The 21,778-nt window shown below is 36.5% G+C and overlaps 1 protein-coding gene across 3 annotated transcripts in view; it reads right to left on the bottom strand.

Moving 5' to 3' along the window:
- The window catches only part of USP25 (ubiquitin specific peptidase 25), a 152,764-nt gene that overhangs the window by 130,225 nt on the left and 761 nt on the right, over positions 1-21,778 (bottom strand). The window lies entirely within an intron of this gene.

Below are 21,778 nucleotides of genomic sequence, written 5' to 3'. Positions count from 1 at the left end.
TACCTAATGTTGGGTCTGTTTTAAATATTTTTCAGTAAATATACACCATATTTAACATTGGTATAACTTCTGAGGATGCAAAAAAGGGGCTTAGACCAAAGAAAGGCTAAGACCCTGGCTTAGACCAAAGAAAGAAAGTAAGCATTTATTATGCTCTTGCTGTATGCCAGACTGTTTTAATTGCTACCAGTTTATCATCTCAATATGTGCACACATGCACACCCTTTCCATATTTTCTCTATGATATTTGATTTTGAAGATTAAAGAATCAGTGAAAAGTGAAAACTCAGTGCAAAAATCCAATACTATGTTCAAGTAAAATACTTAACTAATGGTACAAAAAAACTAGAGCCCCACTGACAACAAGACAAGAAAGCTTTCTATATTAAATGGTGAATAACTCATAAGTCAGCCATTGGCTCCTGAATTTCCAAATATAAATAAAACTTGGTTTCGTGCAAAAGAAAGTCAAAGGTTTCCATCTTCAGGAGAAAAAAAGGCAACTCTGAAGATGATCTCTAAAAACACTTTCAAGTTTTTTAAGAAAAAGGGGACAAAATACTAATTTGATAGAAAATCCCAAGGCATTCTTAAACTTCAGGATCACATTCACTAAAAGCATTGCTAGGCACTATGTAGTACTTCAAAGTCACCTATCAAGGAATAATTAATTAGGGGCACCTGGGTGGCTCAGTTAGTGAAGTGTCTGACCTTGGCTCAGGTCATGATCTCACACTTTGTGAGTTTGAGACCTGCATCGGGCTCTGTGCTGACAGCTCAGAGCCTGGAGCCTTCTTCGGACTCACAGTGTCTCTCCCTCTGCCCCTCCCCCACTCACTCGCACGCACTCGCGCTCTCTCCCCCTCAAAATAAACACTAAAAAAAAAAAAAAAAAAAAGAATTAATTATACTGCTGCCTTTAAGGCACATAACCATACATATGTCTATTTTTGCAAATACCTTCTGGATATACTGATACCACTAAACTGCCCTAGTTCATGTTATCTTTTACCATAACAAGAAATCCCCTAACTTCCTAGACAGATAATTCCAAACACATAATATGTCCATGTAACTTCTTTGTAAGCCCCAAACCTGCCTCTGCCTCTAACCAGCTATATAAGCCAAAACAAAACAAAACAAAAGCAAAAACATACTCTGAGTACTTCAATGGACTGAAGACATGGTGAAAACCTTCAATGTGCACTAGGCTCTTCTACTGTTCTATGGGGACAGTTCTGTGCTAGAACAACACTGATTTCAAAAGATCCCATCTATTGGCTAACATACAGTGTGCTTTTGGTTTTGGGGATAAATTCCCATGATTCATTGCTTACATACAACACCCAGTGCTCACCCCAACAAGCGCCCTCCTCAATGCCCATCACCCATTTTCACCTCTCCACCCCCCACCCCCGCCTTAACCATCAGTTTGTTCTCTGTATTTAAGAGTCTCTCATGGTCTAAATCCTCTTTATCCCTATCTACCAACCCGAATTTACCTACCATTTGCCTTCTGTTAAGATTAAAGGGTCTTCTGGCACTTGCCACAGATTATAGTAATATACCATGGTTAATTAATCACCAGACTCTAAGTCTGAAGACAGCACAGACTATTTTGTTCATAAATGTATTCCTAGTAACTAGTACAGTGTCTGGCATGTGTTAGGCACTCAACAATTATTGACGGAATAAATGAATATAGCAGTTTGCAGAGGTGAACAGGAAGGAGTAAGTCAGATTATAGGGCTTGAACTCATCTACAGGAAAGACGTACTAACTGCTTACTGGAGATAGAAGAAGAAGAATACATAAATCAGGCCCACTTACAAAGCCAACTTTCCACACTCTCCACATTCTATCTAGAATTCCACAAAAAATTTCATTTCCTAGTTCTGGTCTTGTCAATCCTATGGTAACATGAGTCTAAGTACAATATTGCTGAAATTTCCAAATGCAGATTATCTATATCATAACCCCATGAATGGTTGGAGTCAATGCTTATCTCAATCTTTTTTTGGGTTAACAGAACTTTAGCATTACAACAAACGAACCACAAACCTCTACGGGTGTACAAATCTGAAGGCATGCATTTTCATTCTTCACTATTTACATTTAGGCTTAAATATTCCAGAAGTTCTAAATTTAGAAAGAAGATTTTCCCTATTGTTTTATAGAATCCCAGAGCCACAATCTTAAGCATTCATGTAATACAAAAAAAAAAAAAAAAAAAAAGGAAGATATAGTTGGTTTTCATCCTTCCTCACCTCAGAGTTCATATCCCTTCCTGCCACCCCAAGCCTACAACAAATCTAACATCTGCATGATATCCATGCCCCTAACAGAAACCCCCCCAACCTTATTAACTGACAGATAACAGAAATGCATCATAAATAGAAATTCTACCTGTAATTTCCCCCAAAGTATTGTTACACAGCATTATCATATAAGTCTATAAAGAGTTAAATACATGCATTTTGAGTTCCAAAAACCCAAGTATACCAATATTTTGGCACAGTGTTTTTAATTTTTTTTTTTAATGTTTATTTTTGAGAGAGAGAGAGAGACACAGCATGAGCCAGGGAGGGGCAGAGAAGAGAGAGACACAGAATCCAAAGCAGGCTCCAGGCTCCAAAATGTCAACACAGAGCCTGAGGCAGGGCTCAAACCCATGAAATGTGAGATCATGACCTGAGTCAAAGTTGGACACTCAACCCACTGAGCCACCCAGGCGCCCTGGGATAGACAGTGTTTTTAACTTAGAGCACCTATATTCTGGAAAACATGTGGGTAATCAAAACTTTTGTGAATCAAGTCATATTCTTGACTACAAAATCTGCAGTATAAATAAAATATATATTCTTAGGGGCACATGGGTGGCTCAGTAGGATAAGCGTCTGAGTTTCAGTTTCAGCTCAGGTCATGATCTCATGGTTTGTGGGATGGAGCCCCTGTGTCAGGCTCTGTACTGACAGCATGGAGCCTGCTAGGGATTCCCTCTCTCTCCCTCCCTCTTTGCCCCTCCCCCAATTACATGCCCTCACACATGTGAGGCACATGACTCTGTCTCTGAAAATAAACTTAAAAAAAAAAAAACGAACTATTTGCAGAAATGTCCCAGTCTTCAGCACCTCAGCAAACATGTCCCCCATCCCAGTGGGCTTCAATCACAAATTCTACATTAGGAACTGAATCTCAGTCTTAGGACAGACCTCTCCCAAATTTACTCTTTCTTTTATTCTTCAGAGTTCTCTTCATATTTTTGTAGTTAATCACATGTTACTGGTCAATACTTCCTTGTATTAAACTTTCCCTGACATTCAAATTGCTGTGTGGTTTTTGGGTTCTAATTGGATCCTTATTAATACAACTTCCTCAAAAGCAACTTTTATACTCTAACAACATATTAATGTTGTAATTCTGTATTTTGAAGAGAGTAAGTCCCAAAAATAATTAGAAAGGGAAAAATTAATCATATATGCTAAGTCCTATCCTAGAACTACGATTAACTGAGCACTTATGAAAAGTACGGAAGGCATCAGAGATTTCGTTACATAGGCATGATTGATAAAATCATTGGCTACTGGTGACTGAACTCAATCTCCAGCCCTCATTTCTGGCCCCTGGACTGGCAGTGGGCTGAGGGTTCTAACCCTCTAATCACAGTGGTTGGTTTTCTGAGGCTGGTTTTACAGCCTCTGAAGCTGCCTAGTCTCCCATCCAGGAGTTAACTCATTAGCATACAAAAGACAGTAAAATCTGAGGATTCTAGCAGCTCTGTGGCAGGAATCAGGGAAAGACTAAATATTTACTTTTTCTTATACAGTATCCAGTCACATAAAGCTACTGGTAGATAACAGAAGACACCAAATTGTTCCATTTTCCCTTGCTCATGGACTTCTCTGCCCAGAATGATACTGTCAGTCTGCCTGGTTGTCTTCCACAGCTCATTTCAACCACTCCCACCTTGATGAGGCCTTTTCTATTCTTCTTATTTCCTCTCCTTGGTCCTACCAATACATCTTATAAATACGTCTAATATCATATATGCATTTCTGGCTCCCGCACCACCAAACTAGAAGACTTTAGTGTACTACTTATTTCTCAATTTGCTTAAAACAAAGAAATAATACTTGAATGCCTGAGTATCTAAGCAGAAATGTACAACAGGCAATGGAAACTAGAGTTTATGTAAGGGTGTAACATTTAATTAATTTTGAATATACAAATTAGGTAGTAATGAACATATATGTGAGTGAGAAAATACATTGATCTCTCCAAGACAGCTTACAAAGAAAGCAGAAATCAAAGAGTAAACCTTGGAAAATTTCCCCAGTTAACAAGTACAAACACATTGTATTAGCAGCCAAATTTTACTGTACAACATAGCCCAAATGTGAACAGTTTAAATACATGTATTGAAAGTTCACATAGCACAAACTGACAAACTCACAGAAATCTTGCCCAACAGCTAGGCCTGTCTGCTGTCTTCTTACCAAATAATTCTAAATTTTTTGTGTGCTTGTAACACGCTTTCAAATACTAAATATTCTGTGCAGCATGCTTGAAAAGGTCTAAAATCTTCACCGCAACAGAGTGCAACAACCCCTAAAAGAGGTAGTAACAATTACAACACAATTATTACTCCAGTATATAATACTGTTTCGAGGTGTCTGCAAAAGCAGTTATCACACTACATAGCATTAGCTCACCCTCTTGAATGTCCAGGTCCTAAGATCTGTTCACAAGGCAAAGTACTCACAGGTTCTAATAAATAATATCTATCGGGCACTAACTTAAAAGTAAGCTATAATTGTTACCTGTTATTCACAGCAAGTATACTCCACTCGACACTAAATCACACAATATTCTGCTTGAGAGATACTGCAGTAATTACATTTACAGAGCTTTAGCAAAAAATTAAAAAAAAAACAAACTTGTTTTAAACTATGATCAAATTTGGAGGCACATCTGTGAAGATTTTACAACAAAAAAGCTGAGAACACCACTCTAAGACAATGGCTATCAACTGACTAGCAGGATCACAGATGTAATGTGGATGACAACAGCAATAAAATCTACTTCCAAAGTTTAACAATAATACATTACAAGAATATCTTGATACACATACAGTTACTTCCTTGGTTGAAGTTATAAGTGCTTAAGTTAGCTTCTGTGAAACTCTACCATCTGTCAAATTAACCTTGTTAATCTAAATTTTACTAATTTCCTAGCACTGCTTACATCTAAGTCATTAGTTGGCTTTTGGCTTTAGTGCATAATAGTGATACAATAGAACATAATAAAATTATGCCTACTTATATTTATGCAAACTTCAGTAAAACTATAATAAAAAATACTTGGAGAGTCCTGGAGACCTGCTTTCCTTTAAAAAGAAAAAAAAAAAAAAAAAGTACTGTCATCAGGTGGAGTATTAATGGACAGAAGGAGGAACTTTTCAGAAAAGCTGTTGGTTTTCCATAGAGGAAAAGTGAATTTGGCCACCTACACAAACAATGTATAAAATTCAGATCCAAGTAGAATAAGACTTAAATACTGGAGGCAAAACAAGAAAAACAATAGGGGGCAATAAAACAAAATATCTTTATAAAACAGGGTATGGAAGTTCAGGAAACTAATTACACAATACTAAATTAAAATAAATTTCTATTCATGAAAGGGCACCATAAGGAGAGTAAAAAGACATCCTGAAAATGGGAAAAGATACTTGTGAAATATGTAAGTAGAAAAAAAAAGTATTTAGACTATAAAGAACTCCTTCAAATCAAAAAGAAAAAGGAAAAAAGAAAAAACAAGAGAAACAAATGTGAATTTCATAGGAAAAAAGTCTTAATCGTCCATAAACATAAAAAGGTAACTGTGGACACCAGGGTGGCTCAGTCGGTTAAGCATCTGGCTCTTTATTTAGGCTCAGGTCATGATCTCAAGGTTCATGAGATCAAGCCCCATGTTGGGATCTGCACTTGATGGAGCCTCCTTGGGGTTCTCTCTCTCCCTCTCTCTCTGTCCCTTCCCCACTTGTGCTCTCTCTCTCAAAACTAAATAAATAAACTTAAAAAAAAGGGGAGGGGGGTGGGGGTAACTGAATAACTTACCAGCATTAGGACAGTTAAGTTCTGGTGTTTGCAGAAGTATAAATGAACTGCAACTCAAAGGTTTATTTATTTCATATGAACCTTGACTCTTACACCTCAAAGCACACACAAAAATAAACTGTTGGGGCATCTGGGTGGCTCAGTCAGTTGAGCATCTGACTCTTGATTTCGGCTGAGGTCATGATCTGAGGGTTGTGGGGTCGTGGGGTCGAGCCCCGCTCCTGGCTCTGCACTGAGTTTACAGCCTGCTCTCCCTCTCTCTCTGCCCCTCTTCCCCACTTTCACTCTCTATAAAATAAAATAAATAAAATAAAATAAGTAAAATAAAATATAAAATAAAATAAACTCTACCTAAATGACAGACCTACATGTAAATGTTAAAATAATAAAACATTTTAGAAGAAAACACAGGGAAAAAAAATTGTAAACTAAGGTTCAAGAAAATTAGGTCAAAGCACTAACTGGGAAAAAAAAGGAACAATGAACATCAATGTTAAAATAGTTTAGACTTCAAATAAACTGATAAGCAATAGACAAGCTACACATTAAGGGGGGAAATATACGTATATACACAAATTATATGTATGTATATATATGTATGGCATTCAGAATATATAAATTACTACAACTCAGTAACATTTATTTGTATAACATATAAACAGATTACTTGTATAAGATATAAAAATGATCAGTAAGGAATACATGAAAACAGCCAGTTCAAAGTACCTCCCCATCACACTCCCTATCTCCAGACCCTCCCAGAGCCCCATTCCCTCTTCTCCACAGAAAGCCCCCTGAAACCCTAAGACAGGAGGGAGAGGAAGAACAAAGGTTCTGTTGGTTGGCCTCCTCCCTTTGCACATTAAACCCAAACAGCTCTATGAGCTCTACTATCTCTTCCAGCAGTGCAACGGGTAGAAGGTTCCTGACTGCCACAGGCACAGCCAAGAATGCAGGGAAATGTATTCATTTCCATCAGAAAACTACAGACCCTGAGCTAGAGTTTGCCTGAACCAACTTCAAGATGGCCAAGAGCAAGCCAATGGCAACACCAAAGAAAACCAATATTCACAGGCTCCTGGGACCATATGTCCTCATACAGGACTGCATGCCCTAAGGGGGCTATTGTGATTCCTACATCGAACCCACCCATCCCATATGCTGCCTTCATCTACCCAGCAACATGCTCAGGTGCAAGGGTACCACTCCTCTGATGCCACCAGCAGGAATGGAAATACATGCTGTCAGTTTTCTATTAGTTCTGCAGTCTTATCACTATTTGAAGCCCTGGCCCCCTAGGAAAGAAGCCCAGAAGTCACTTCTGAGAATCTGTATGTTATGACCAGAATAGGCACACCAAGTATCCACTGACCCCACAAAGCTTGTGCAAAGAGCTGCTTCTCTCTCTAAAAATTGAGAATTTTAAACCTGAGACAGTAGACTGCTGCAGGTTTCTTTAAATCCTCTTCCTCAGCCCTGCTCTGCCCCATAGCCTTTGTCTAAGGCCTCATGAGAAGACTTCAAGGGCGTACTTGATGAGAAACCCAGACCAGTTCAAATGCTCAATGACGGACACAGCAAGCCCCACACCATCAGCCCAAAGTTGTGGAGCCCAAAGTAGCTCCACCACAAAGAAACAAGATACTTGATTTTGCATGTATTCTGGCATGAATTATAACACATAATCTTGTATGTATGAGAGTGTAGCATTGTTCTCACATTAGTGTTACCATAGTAATGGACTTGGCCACTAATGTTTCTTCATTCCTGGTCCCTCTCTTCTCCTCCACATCCTTCCAGCTTCACTGACGACCTAGCTCTCGGTTAAGCAGCCAATCCTGCCTCAGGCCTAGTACCACTCATCTCCACCCCACCCATTTCAAGGCTGAAGAGCACCAACAAAAACCCAGCAAGTATGAGCTGTTTCCTTTTCCAGTTCAAATCAGTCTCTTCCTTCTTGTACTCCCATGGACCAAAACTGTAATAAAAATCTTTCTTGACCCAACTGCTTACCTCTCCACAATTCAGCCCACCCGCCATTGGTCCTGCAAGTTCTTTCCAAACTTGCAAACAAAGTACCCTGTGCAACAAAATGTTCTGTACCCTGTGCAACAAAAAAGATTTCTCTTGTGTAATTAATTATCAAAGACATTAATTTAATGTTAGTTTGAGGCATGAAGAAGAGGGTTTTCATTCTTCAGCAGTGATCTTTTTAACAGGCATTTAAAAAATGATAAAATGAAGGCAATTATGCAGTTTCATTTTGTTTTGTGAGCATATCAGTACTTGCTTCTAAAATGTAGCTCTAGCAACATCTTTAACTTTTTAGTTATGATTAGTGCTGATCCCAAGTGAATGTAAAACTGGATAAAATAGCTGGCCTTTGAACAACACAGGTTTGAACTGTGCAAGTCCACTTATATGTGGCTTTTTTTTTTCCAGGAAATATAGTACAGTACTATAAATGTATTTTCTCTTCCTTTTGATTTTCTTAGTAACATTTCTTTTCCCTAGCTCACTGTATTAATCAACTACGTTACCAGTAAGGCTTCCAGTCAACAGTAGGCTTTTAGTAGTTAAATTCTAGAAGAGTCAAAAGCTATACAGATTTTCAACTGCATGGGGGCTAAACACCCCAGCCCCCACATTATTCAAGGGTCAACTGTATATGAGAAGCAATATATAAAACTCCTCCAAAAGTGGCCAATAAGCATATGAAAAAAAGTTTAAAACCACTAGTCATTAGGGAACTACAAATTAATACCACAATGAGGTACTACTACATACTCACTAAAATGGCTAAAACATAAAAGTTGACAATACCAAGTGTTGACATAATTGTAGACCAACTTTAACTTTAACACAGTGGCTGATAGGAATGTACAATAGTACAACCACTTTGAATAACCACTTAGTAACAGTTTATAACAATTATATTCCTCTGTACTTGCCCAAAGGAAATGAAATATGTCTCCTCAAAGATCTACTTACAAATGTACATGTAGCCATATTACTCATAAGAGTCACAGACTGGAAACAACCCAAAAGCCCACCAAAAGAACCATGTTTACACATGGTTCTGTGTAACATGGGAACATGTTTACACAGTTTGTAATATTCATATAATGAAATATTACTCAGCAACAAAAAGGAACTACTTACATGTAATAACGTGGCTGAATCTCAAAAACATTTTGCTGAGCAAAAAAATGTTAAATGTAATAAAAAGGAATTTTAAGATTCCATTTATGTGAAGAACTAAGACAGCCAAAACTGACTTAATAGTAATAGAAATCAGATCAATGGTTACCAGGTACAGGGAGTGTAGGGATACTAAACTGAAAGGGTGGTATAAGGGAATCTTGTCAAGTTGTCAAAATTCATCTAATTATATACTTTAAGTGGATGTTTCCATTTTATTTATTTATTTATTTATTTATTTATTTATTTATTTATTTATTTTTGTAAATATACCACAGTAACATTAACTTAGAAAAGTCAAGATAGCATAGTGGGATGTGGAAGGAAGGGGCAGTTTGAGGGAGACACAAAGGAAATTTCTAGAATAAAATGTTCTATTTCATGTCCAGGGTGGTACAAACTTACTATATTTCTTTAAAGTGTACATAAGCTTTCATATGCTTTGGCACACACACACACACACACACAAAAATTTTCAGAAGTGATTCATATACACACACCCCAAAAAGAGAAACAAGAAGACTGTAACCTTAGCACATATAGTTGTTTCCCAACTCCTTGATATATGAGTCAATGGCTAAAAAGAAGACTAAATCTGCCCTACTGACGTTGGGGGTGAGGAGGCAGGGAGCAATTATTCCCATCCATGCACCTGAAGCTTTGAGTTTCCATACAGATGTTGACCCTGAAAGCCTGAGGGAGGAGGCACTTCCCTTAAGACAGGACAGCACATCAGTGAACTGATGGGGAGAAACACCTGAAACAAAAGAAAGCCTATGTGTTCTGGGGCGCCTGGGTGGCGCAGTCGGTTAAGCGTCCGACTTCAGCCAGGTCACGATCTTGCAGTCCGTGAGTTCGAGCCCCGCGTCAGGCTCTGGGCTGATGGCTCAGAGCCTGGAGCCTGCTTCCGATTCTGTGTCTCCCTCTCTCTCTGCCCCTCGCCCGTTCATGCTCTGTCTCTCTCTGTCCCAAAAATAAATAAACGTTGAAAAAAAAAATTAAAAAAAAAAAAAAAAAAAAAAGAAAGCCTATGTGTTCAAAGAGATTCTGCTCCCCTGTTAAGTTGGGTGTACTGTAATAATTCAAACCCTGGAGGAGCCCTGCAGTCAATTCACACAAGTGCTGAAAAAGCATTCTCATCTTTAAGAATACTAATTAATTTCAACTAGTGGTCTTCAAACTTTAAGTACAGAAGAATCAGTTGTGATTCCTATTGAGAATGCCCTAGTCCAACTCTTGGATTTGAAACAGTAAGTCTGAGGTGAGGTACAGCATTCTACAGTTTTAGCAAGCACCACAGGAAATGAATAGTCCACAAACCACACTGTAAGAAACTCTGACCTAAACCTCTATCAACAAAGCTAAAGAGACAAGAAAAACATTGCTAGACATTTTCAAATATTAAATAATTTTTAAGTTTATTTATTTTGAGAGAGACAAAGACAGCACAAGTTGGGGAGAGGCAGAGAGACAGGGGGACACAGAGAATCCCAAGCAGGCTCCACACAGCCAGTGCAGAGCCCGATGCAGGGCTCAAACCCACGAAGCCACGAGATGGTGAACTGAGCTAAAACCTAGAGTCAGATGCTGAAACGAATGAGCCACCCAGGTGCCCCCAGACCAAATAATTTTTAAAAAGTAGATAGACTGTACTAAAACAGTTAATAGGAGAAAAAAGACACCTTTCAAAAACTACTTATCACATGTACAAAACAAGGTATCATGACAAGGAGAAAATTCTTGGAAATTAATACAAGTTTGCCAAAATAAACACAAGTTGTCATAAGTTCAACTTTTACTTCATCTACTTAACCCACACTGCACAGTGACATTCCAAAATGCCTTTCATAAGCCAAATTTGACCTTTCATATATTACATAAATTAATGACTATTATAAGCTATGATGCCATATCACCATGTTTATTTGTAGGAAAAAGGCAGACCACTGCTGCAGTCAAGTTACGCTCAAGTCAGTTCTATGACATTACAGAGTATTAATGTGTTGCAGAGTCAGGGAAGGAAAGATTATAGTAACTATCCCTACTCTAAACACATCAGAGCAGGAATGAATAATTATGGAATGGTCCCTGGGGGAAAAGAAAAGGGAGGGCCCATTATAAAAATTAAGTGCACTGCCTGATTTTACAAGAGGTAGGATGAGAGAAGTAACTGACAAACTATCTTCTGACAAACCAACTACCTCCCCACCCACCCCCAGGAGGTCTGGACCGAAACTTTCACAAGTCACCAGGACTCAAAAGAAAAAGTACATGCAAGCATCAAAATTTAAAATACAACAATATTCTTTAGTTCTTCAGAAACAGAACCCTTTTTATGACATATAAGTTCATACAACTAACAACATGTAAATACTTTAGAAACTCATCAGGTACTGAAGTAGGGAACTGTCCTTTAAAGTCAGCAATAAGACAATACCCAGGGGTGCCTGGGTGGCTCAGTCGGTTGAGCATCTGACTTCAGCTCAGGTCATGATCTCACAGCTAGTGGGTTCGAGCCCCACATTAGAATCTGTGCCGACAGCTTAGAGTTCAGAGCCTGGAGCCTGCTTCAGATTCTGTCTCCCTCTCTCTGCCCCTCCCCTGCCTGCACTCTGTCTCTCTCTTTCTGTCTCTCAAAAATAAATAAACATTAAAACAAATAAAAAAAAAAGACAACAATATCCATTATTATCACTTCTAAGCAACATTAATGAAAGGTCTAACCTAGTACAATAATAAAAAAATGATATTACAGGCATAAAAATTAGAAATAAATTGTCAAAATTTATTCCTGATATAATTTTACATAGAAAATCCAAAATCATCTCTGGAAGTATTGCAATAAAAAAGTTTATTTTCTATGGATAGAAGATCAATATACAAAAGCCATTTGCAAGTGAACATAGTAACAAGTAACAATGGCAAATCTTTGAAAGTACCACATATAATTATCATCAGAAATTATCAACTATCTAAAATGAATAATGTACAGAAATTCTACAGTTATAATTAAAAACCGAATAAGAGATCTTAAAGAAGACCTAAAGAAAAGAAGTATACTCTATTCATGGATAGAATCAATACCATAAATATGTTAATTATCCTAAAACAGTCTATACGATCAATCGAATTAATAAAAAACTCAAACAAGAGTTTTTCAGAGAAACTGGCAAGATTATTCTAAAATTTCTAAGGAAGAATAGTGTCATGATATTTTGGAAGAGAAGCAAACTTACTTTTCTAGTATTAGAGACTATTATGAAGCTACAACAATGAAGACAGGATGGTATTCACAAAATGAATGATGAAACAAAAGACAGCACAAGAAAAAAAGAGCATTAAATAAAGCTTTTGTATATGACAAATGGCATGTCAGTTCAGTGAGATAGAGCCCTACCTATTCAATAAGGTAAAATTAACAAAAACAAAAACAAAATATATGATAAAAATTAAATTGGATCCCCACCTCACACAAGTTACAAAAAGCAACTGAGATACAATAAGGTCTAAATGTTGCAAACAACATTTAAAACTCTCAGTGGAAAACACAGATGAATATCTTTAAGCTATCAAGTAGAAAAAAGTTCCTGAATTTAAAACAATGAAAATTAAAAATATGTACCTTCGACAATTCATAAAGGTACAATAAAAAGGAAATCAAAGGTAGGGAGGGGCACCAGGGTGGCTGAGTAAGTTAAGCATCTGACTCTTGATTTGGGCTCAGATCATGATCTCACGGTTCCTGGGTTCCCATAGGGCTCAGGGCTGACAGGGTGGAGAATCCTTGGGATTCTTTCTCTCTCTCTCTGTCTCTCTCTGAAAATAAATATACATTTTTAAAAAAATTTTAAAAAGGAAATCAAAGGGAAGATAAACATAGGATTCAAGATAATTATAATTTCAAATGCAAATACAGGGACGGAAATGAAAATGAGACTAGTTAGATATAGGTTACTTCCAAAGGTATGGCTTTTGTTTTAAGTAGAGTTCATGTGTATTTATTATTAAAAAGTAAAAATTTGTAAGTATTAATATTAATAAGCAATTTTATGAATAAATGAAAACATATTTGCATGGACAGCTGATCATAAACCAATATTTATTAATTCAATTCTGTTTACCTCACAATTGGTATTGTAGATTATTAAAAGTCCTCAAAATATTATATGACCACCTGTGGAGGTAGTACATCTAGAACTGGTACTACAAAAATAATAATTTGTACAATCTAACTAAAAATTTATCTCAGCATATAGAACAAAAAGGAGTGAAAGAAATTTTAAAATAAAATTTATAGCAAATAAGAGAGATGAATGGTATCAAATATTCAAATAATTCAGTTATGGAAGGAGGGTGGGGGGGAAGGAATTGAGTAGAATTGGTAATTTTAGAATGTATATCTTTTCCCTAAGAACATGAAGCTTTTCAGATCAAAATTCCTAGGCAGGACTGTTAAGAAGGAACACACACATGTAAAATTTCTGGTTTCTAAAACCAAAGGGGAAATCTTACAACCTTACAGATAGTTACCTAATAACTTCAAAAATGAACTATTGGGACCTCATCAAGATAAAAAACTTCTGCACAGTGAAGGAAACAATCAACAGAACTACAAGACAACCAACAGAAGTTATTTGCACCTGATATATGGGATATAGCGTTAGTATCCAAAATCTACAAAGAAAGTATCAAACTCAACACCCAAAAAACAAATAATTCAGTTAAGAAATGGGCAAAAGAACACTTTTCCAAAGAAGGCATCCAGACGGATAACAGACACATAAAAAAATGTTCAACATCACTCATCATCAGGGAAATACGTGTCAAAACCACAATGATACACCATCTCACACCTGTCAGAAAAGCTAAAATCAACAACACAAGAAACAACAGATGTTGGCAAGGATGCAGAGAAAGGGGAACCCTAGTGCACTGTTGGTGGGAATGCAAACTGGTGCAGCCACTCTGGAAACTAATGTGGAGGTTCCTCAAAAAATTAGAAATAGAACTTACCCTATGACCCAGCAATTGCACTACTAGGTATTTATCCAAAGGATACAAAAATGCTGATTTGAAGAAGCACATGCACCCCAATGTTTACAGCAGCACTATCAACAATAGCCAAACTATGGAAAGAGCCCAAATGTCCATCAACTGACAAATGGATAAAGAAGATATGGTACGTATATACAATGGAGTATTACTTGGTGACGAAAAAGAATGAAATCTTGCCATGTGTAACAACATGAATGGAACTAGAATGAATTATGCCAAGCTAAATAAATCAGAGAAAGATAAATATCACATTATTTCACTCATATGTGGAACTTAAGAAACTAAACAGATGAACGGGTGGAAGGGAAGCAAAAATAAGATACAGAGAGGGAGGCAAACCATAAAAGACTCTTAAATACAGAGAACACACAGGGTTGCTGGAGAGGAGGTGGGTGGGAGAACGAGCTAAATGGGTGATGGGCATTAAGGAGGGCATTTGTTGACATGAGCACTGGGTGTTATATGTAAGTGATATGTAAATAAGTGATTTCTTTTCAACGTTTATTTATTTTTGGGACAGAGAGAGACAGAGCATGAACGGGGGAGGGGCAGAGAGAGAAGGAGACACAGAATCGGAAACAGGCTCCAGGCTCTGAGCCATCAGCCCAGAGCCTGACGCGGGGCTCGAACTCACAGACCGCGAGATCGTGACCTGGCTGAAGTCGGACGCTTAACCGACTGCGCCACCCAGGCGCCCCAATAAGTGATTTCTTAACTGAACTTTGTTTTTTGGGTGTTGAGTTTGATACATTCTTTGTAGATTTTGGATACGAACACTATATCCCATATATCAGGTGCTAAATTCTACTCCTGAAACCATTGTGTACACTATATGTTAACTAACTTGAATTGAAATAAAATTTTTAAAAAAAGAGTTAACTAACAACTTATCTACAACTTATCTACTTTGGTAGAGTAACACCAAACGGTATTATATTTTACAGAAAAACCTAGTTAATATTAAATACTGAATTTTTAAAAAATTCTTCATTTTTTTTTTAATGTATTTAAGTTCAAGTTAGTTAATATACAGTGTAGTACTGGTTTCAGAAGTAGAACCCAAAGATTCATCACTTGCATATAACACCAAAGGATATAAATAACTAATTTTTAAAAACTAATTGGCTACTAATGTGTCTATAACCCAAGTAATATTTTTGATGTAAGGTATATCTTAAGAAATTTAAAATGCTATTATTTAGAATTACGATTCCATATTATCCCAACAAAATCAGAAATACTATACATAAAAATATGTGAAAAAGCCTATTTTATTGAGGACAGAGGAAAACAGAGAAAACTATTCATTTTGGCACCATCAGAAAACTATGTTTAAATATATATTTTAAATTAGAAGAGCAGAAATGAGGGGCGCCTGGGTGGCTTAGTCAGTTGAGCATCCAATTCTTGATTTCAGCTCAGGTCATTATCTCATGGTCAAAAGATCATGCCCCATTTGGGGCTCCTCGCTAGGTAGGGAGCATGGGGCTCTCTCTCTCCCTCTGTCTCTCCCCTGCTCATGTTCCCACTTTCTAAAATAAACAAAGGGCAGAAATGAGAAAGATTTCCCAATCATAGAGGATATAAGAGTCAAGGGGGAGAGGGAGGGTGATAGAATGAAAACTTTATCAAGCCATCAAAGCTGGGTGGGGAAAACAATAGAAACTCAGATGACAAAAAATTTATGAGTTATCATCTGTAAATTATGAAATTGTATTAAAAGACTAGCAAAAGCACGCAAGTTTGGATTCAGATATATTAGAAATAAAAAGAATCTGATGAAATTATATTAAAAGTACCTCAACATCTCTCAGAATTAAGACACAAGGAAAAAACACGAAATACTCAAGCCACACTATGTGTACATTTAATATATCAACATAGAACTCTGTAACTTTCAAATACACATCCTTCTCATATGCTCATTAATACCTCATGTACTTAGTCATATGAAAATCTTAATTTCTAAAACTATTACAAATCATATTGTTTAAACAGCATATTCAAACTAAAAATCAACAATTTAAAAAATGCAACATTGAGACACCTGGGTGGTCCAGTCCCTTAAGCACCCAACACTTGGTTTCAGCTCAGGTCATAATCTCTAGTTCGTGGGATCAAGCCCCGCATCAGGCTCTGTGCTGACAATGTGGAGCCTGCTTGGGATCCTCTCTTTCTCCCTCTCTGCCTCTCCCCTGCTCATGCTCTCTCTCTCAAAATAAATAAATAAACTTTAAAAAAAATGCAACATCTTGAGACATACAACAAAAAAACAAAAAACAAGAACTTTTAAAGAAAATGAAGTCAAATCTCAAAGAAAACCAACAGTCCAAAATACCTGTCATTATTACTCTATTAGAAACTCACCAAGTATAAAAAGAGCAATAATAACCTCCAAAAAAAAAAGAAGAAAGGTGAAAATACTTAAGACAAAAAGCAAAAAGTAATGAATTAGAAGATAAAACAGGGTTTATAAAGGAAACAAAGAAGTGGATTTTGAAAGAACAGTGAAATAGATCAACATCTGGCAAGACTGAGACTAAAACAAAACAAACAGGAGTGAGAAAAGGATCTGTCTACACAGCCAGATTTAAGAAAAAAATCAGACCTGTACATACATACATATATGCATCTAAATGAAATCAAACCTAAATCAATAAACATTTTTAAAATTGATGCTGGAATTGATGCTGGAAGAGGTAGAAACCTAAAAGGTAATAGTCAAAATTTGGAAGGCTTATCTAAAACTTGTTCTAAATAAAATGGTCTGCCTGGTATAGTCATATTCATCAAACTGTCAAAGTAACAAGTACTTAGATTTAACAATAAAAAATGGCTAAAAACCAACAATTTTGAATGATTTAACCTAATCCTACACTAAACAATTCCAAAAGCATAGGAAAACTCAACAAGCTTTCTAATGATTTTATAAGCTAACCTTACCTCGATAGCCCATATGCAGAAAAACAAACTGTGTAACCAATCTCATCTAAGAATATCGATACTAAATTCCAGATTAAAATTTAGTATATCGAATTTGGAGGCATCACGACTAAATGAAATTTTACTAGAAAGCAATATAGCATAATGGTTACGAATGCAGGCTCATATCCCGCCTGCAATGACCATGAATTTAAATTCCACCCCAACACATACTAGCAATGAAATGTTGTTTTAGTTCTTTTCTAATACTCTTTCCTCAACCACAACATTTAGGTGAAAAAAAAATAGTGCTCACCTAATAATGTGTTTGGAAAAAAATTAATGAATAAAAAGTTTTTAAAACTCCAAGCACAATTCCTTAACATAGAAATATATATCATATTTCATATATGTTATCTATTACAGTTGTTTTTATTACTGACACACAAATTATCACATAGGTAATTGCAAAAGGAAAAAGGAAAAGCCATTTGATAAAAAATCAAAATCTGTTTTCAAAACATTTAAAAAACTTAGAGGGCTATAAGGAAATCTCCACATCATAATGAAACAATACATAACAGAAACTAACATTAATCCTAACAGTATTCTGTAATATTAGCTAAAGCAATAACAATGAAAATAAAAGTATGAGTATTAACAAGGAATAGGTCAGAATGATAATTACTTGCAAATGATATGAACTATAAACATAGAATATTAAAGAAAATCAACAGAATATTTATTGAAACTGATGAAATTCATTAAGGCAGTTGGATACAATGTTATCCAATGCTGGATACAAATCAAAATTAGGTGAGAAAGAGAAAGAATAAGAAGGGAGTAAGTACCTGGATCCTGTCTCTTTGCCCAAACCAAGTCTTGTGCTAATAACAACATAACCAATTATTTAGTACTAAAGAATATCCCTTTTATGTAATGTTTACAGTGATTTACATAATGTTAACTGTCCCTTGAAATGCCGTACTATATTTTCATGACTTTAAATGATAGCTAAATTAGAAAATACTAAATAATTTAACTAAAATATTTACCCTGCATTCAGTTTGTATTCTTTTTCCAAGTTTTGCTTTAACTCTTAATTTGGTTGATCTATGACATCTTTCCCACCTAACACCCCTCTGTAATTAAGTGAAAGTTGACTGCTGATCCATTAAATTCCTTCTGCCTCCATCCTCTAACATTTCATTTTCGTCCTCCCTGTCCAGAAATAAATGCATGCTTACCTCCACCAAACACTCAGGATCTAAAAGAGTTGCTCACGTCTAATCATACTAACTTTAAGGCTTTAATGGAAGATTCAGAGTCACTTAATGACTTGCCCAAGGTCACAGAAAGGTGATTTAGACCTAACCCACACTCTATGGTCTTTTCACTACACAGCCTATATTCCACAGTTGTCCACGGTTTCTCAAGAATTAAATCTCGAGATTCCGTTAAGAAACTAAAATAACTACTGCATTCGCATTTCTTTTAGAAAACATTCACTCATTACTTCACTCATCAAATATTTACTGAAACCTACTATGTGCAAGAAACATTCTAAGCTCTAGGGTAAAACAAAATAGGCAAAATACCTGCCCTATCAACCTTATATTTTATTCAACTCAGAAGAATGCATTTAATGTAAATAGTATCCAGCTCACTTCACTCTATAAATCAATTTGGTCCCTAGGAGGAAGCTTTCTATTGCTGCCCTCAAGATCCCTCATTTAGGACTTGAATCTATGTATGTATCAGATTTTTGAGATCTAAGGATCCTACATTTAGGTAAATATCAAGCACAAATACTGAAGGTATATGTTCAAAACCAAAATTATGCACAGGATTTAACTATCTCTAATCTTTTATTTTATTTTTTAAATATTTAAAAAAATTTTTTTTAATGTTTTTTATTTATTTTTGAGACAGAAAGTGACAGAGCATGAGCAGGAGAGGGGCAGAGAGAGAGGGAGGCACAGAGTCTGAAGCAGGCTCCAGGCTGAGCTGTCAGCACAGAGCCCTATGCAGGGCTTGAACTCACGAACCATGAGATCATGACCTGAGCTGAAGTCGGAGGCTTAACCCACTGAGCCACCCAGGTGCCCCTAGCTAATTGTTTTAAAAAATGTTTATTTGTTTTTCAGAGACAAAGAGAGTGGGGGCGGGGGGGGAGAGAGGGGGAGAGAGGGAGAGAGAGGGAGAGGGAGGGGGAGAGAGGGGGAGGGAGAGGGAAAGGCGGGGAGAGAGGGAGACAGAATCCCAAACAGGTTCTGCACTGCCAGCACCATACAGGGCTTAATCTCACGAACCATGAGCTCATGACCTGAGCCAAAATCAAGAGTCCAACACTCAACCAACTGAGCCATCCAGGTGCCCCTAACTACAGCTAATCTATCACTGACCATCTCACCTGTATCACCTAAAGCTCAAAAAAGCTTTCTGCAGTTTTTACTACATCTCATCACTCCATACCATGGCTAAACTTCAGCAATCAAGCAAAGAACACATCAGAGGAAAAGACAGCCCCTGGTCCTATACTGTGATAAGCTACTTTGCAGGTGAACAAAAGATAGATGAAAGCTCTGTGTTGTGCTATTAAAAAGAAAAAAAAAAAAGATTACTAATCATCCTTCTGAAAGAAAAAAAAAAGAATCCTGAAAATAAAGCAAACTGTTCCAACTACTGGAATAGAACTATATACATAAAACAAATATACATGTGCAATCACATAACTTTTTAATAAAAGCAGAAAATAGGCTGAAATTTTGGTTATGCAACTAGACACTTCTTGCTTTCCTGATAATTCATAAAGTTTCTAAGTGAAAACAAAGAGTTTCACTTTTGTTTCTTCTAAAGTATGAAGTTCACTTCCTAGTTACTAGCTTTAAGTCCACTTCCTAGTTACTAATTTGGTGAATTTAAATCTATTCGTTTGTAGTGGATGGTTTAAAGTATTTATAACTATGTAAATATTTTTAAATAGTTCTACCATGAATAACAAAGTAATAGTTTATTAACGTGAAAAGCAAACAAACACATTGTTTCTTTAAAACACACACACACAAATACCACTATGGAAGTATTGAAATAAATGCATAATATTGCCCCCCCCCAAAATTCCCCTATATCACTAAAATGATCTAACACACACTAAAAATAGCATCATAATGGTAATATTGTGGATTAACAACTATTCCCTTTGTGTAAGGAGGGAGTTCATTAAACTAGTAAATTGGATTTGATGGCCAAGATCACTTGCAATAATTTGATTCTTGATTCCACAATTTTATGCATAAACCTCTGAACCAGGAAGATCTGCACTACCTGAGTCTATGCTAAAGAAGTACTTTAGTCAAAATCAATTAAAAAAAAAAAACTGACAAACTTCTTGCCACAGTTTAAACTTAAAAGATGTGAAAAGTAGGAGCCACTTTGAAATGTCCAACTTTGAAACAAATAGGCTTTAATATGCAACACTGAGGAGAACTATAAACAAAAATGATACCAAACCCATTAAATACTGCTTAGCATACATATGAACACAAGATCCTGCTCTAAGTACTAACACTTTGTCACATACTTAACATCAAAAAGTAAAGTCTAAGGAATTCAAAGTAGAATAGAAAGGATTAGGAGATAAACTGTTCCAAACTCCCATTATTAAATCTAGAATCATTTCAGTGTAAATGAACTGCAGTCTGCAACAATCTTCCCAATTGACCAGTAACAGTTAACACACCAGGAGTTCCAGAAACAACTTTCCCAAAGTGCCTAAAATAACAATGCACGATCCCTGCTCTCCAAAATTCTTGAGCATCTTCAATTACCTCAAGTACTATCATAGAATTCTAAAAATAATCTCAAAGCAAAAACTTAGCGGACAAAGCAGAAACTTAGCAGACAGTGAGCATACACACAGTTCCTTTGAGAGCAGCAGGCCTTATTCTAAAATCAAGCCCAGGTAGGCTACAAACTACGCCAAAACTACAATAGGGTGGGGCATTCATTGCTCACCCAGATAAACCAAACACAGCTTTGGGCGCAGCTCGCGGTAAACCCTAGTTATCCCCCAAATTTCAAAACGACTAAAGCAATGTTTTCTTTTTGCCCAACATGCTTCTCACCAAATGACAAGGCCAATAAATAAATAAATAAATAAATAAATAAATAAATAAATACAATTAAGTCATGGCCAACAACTCTTCAGGATATGGTGCAAGCCATGATCGTGCACTTGAGATTCTGAAAGGCAATCTCGACTAAAAGGAACCTCTCTCACCACTCGCTATAAAAGATCTGAAGCTTCACGCGGATTTTATTTTACTTTGTTCAAGAGAGTGACCACTTGAATGTGTGACCGAGTCAAGAGTAAAGGGTGAAGGAGGGAATAAGGTCAAACTGAGGGGACAAAAGATTCCTGGAATAAACATGGCCAGGAAGGTTTCCTTTCTTAGAGGCAGTTTCTATATTCAGAAAGAAAG

Source organism: Lynx rufus, unplaced genomic scaffold (assembly GCF_022079265.1).
Source record: "Lynx rufus isolate CCGP_SWC_20201006 ecotype Redwood Valley unplaced genomic scaffold, mLynRuf1.p SCAF_5, whole genome shotgun sequence".
Taxonomy (NCBI): domain Eukaryota; kingdom Metazoa; phylum Chordata; class Mammalia; order Carnivora; family Felidae; genus Lynx; species Lynx rufus.
Note: the sequence above shows the minus strand (reverse complement) of the source record. Positions and strands in the feature narration are given on the sequence as shown.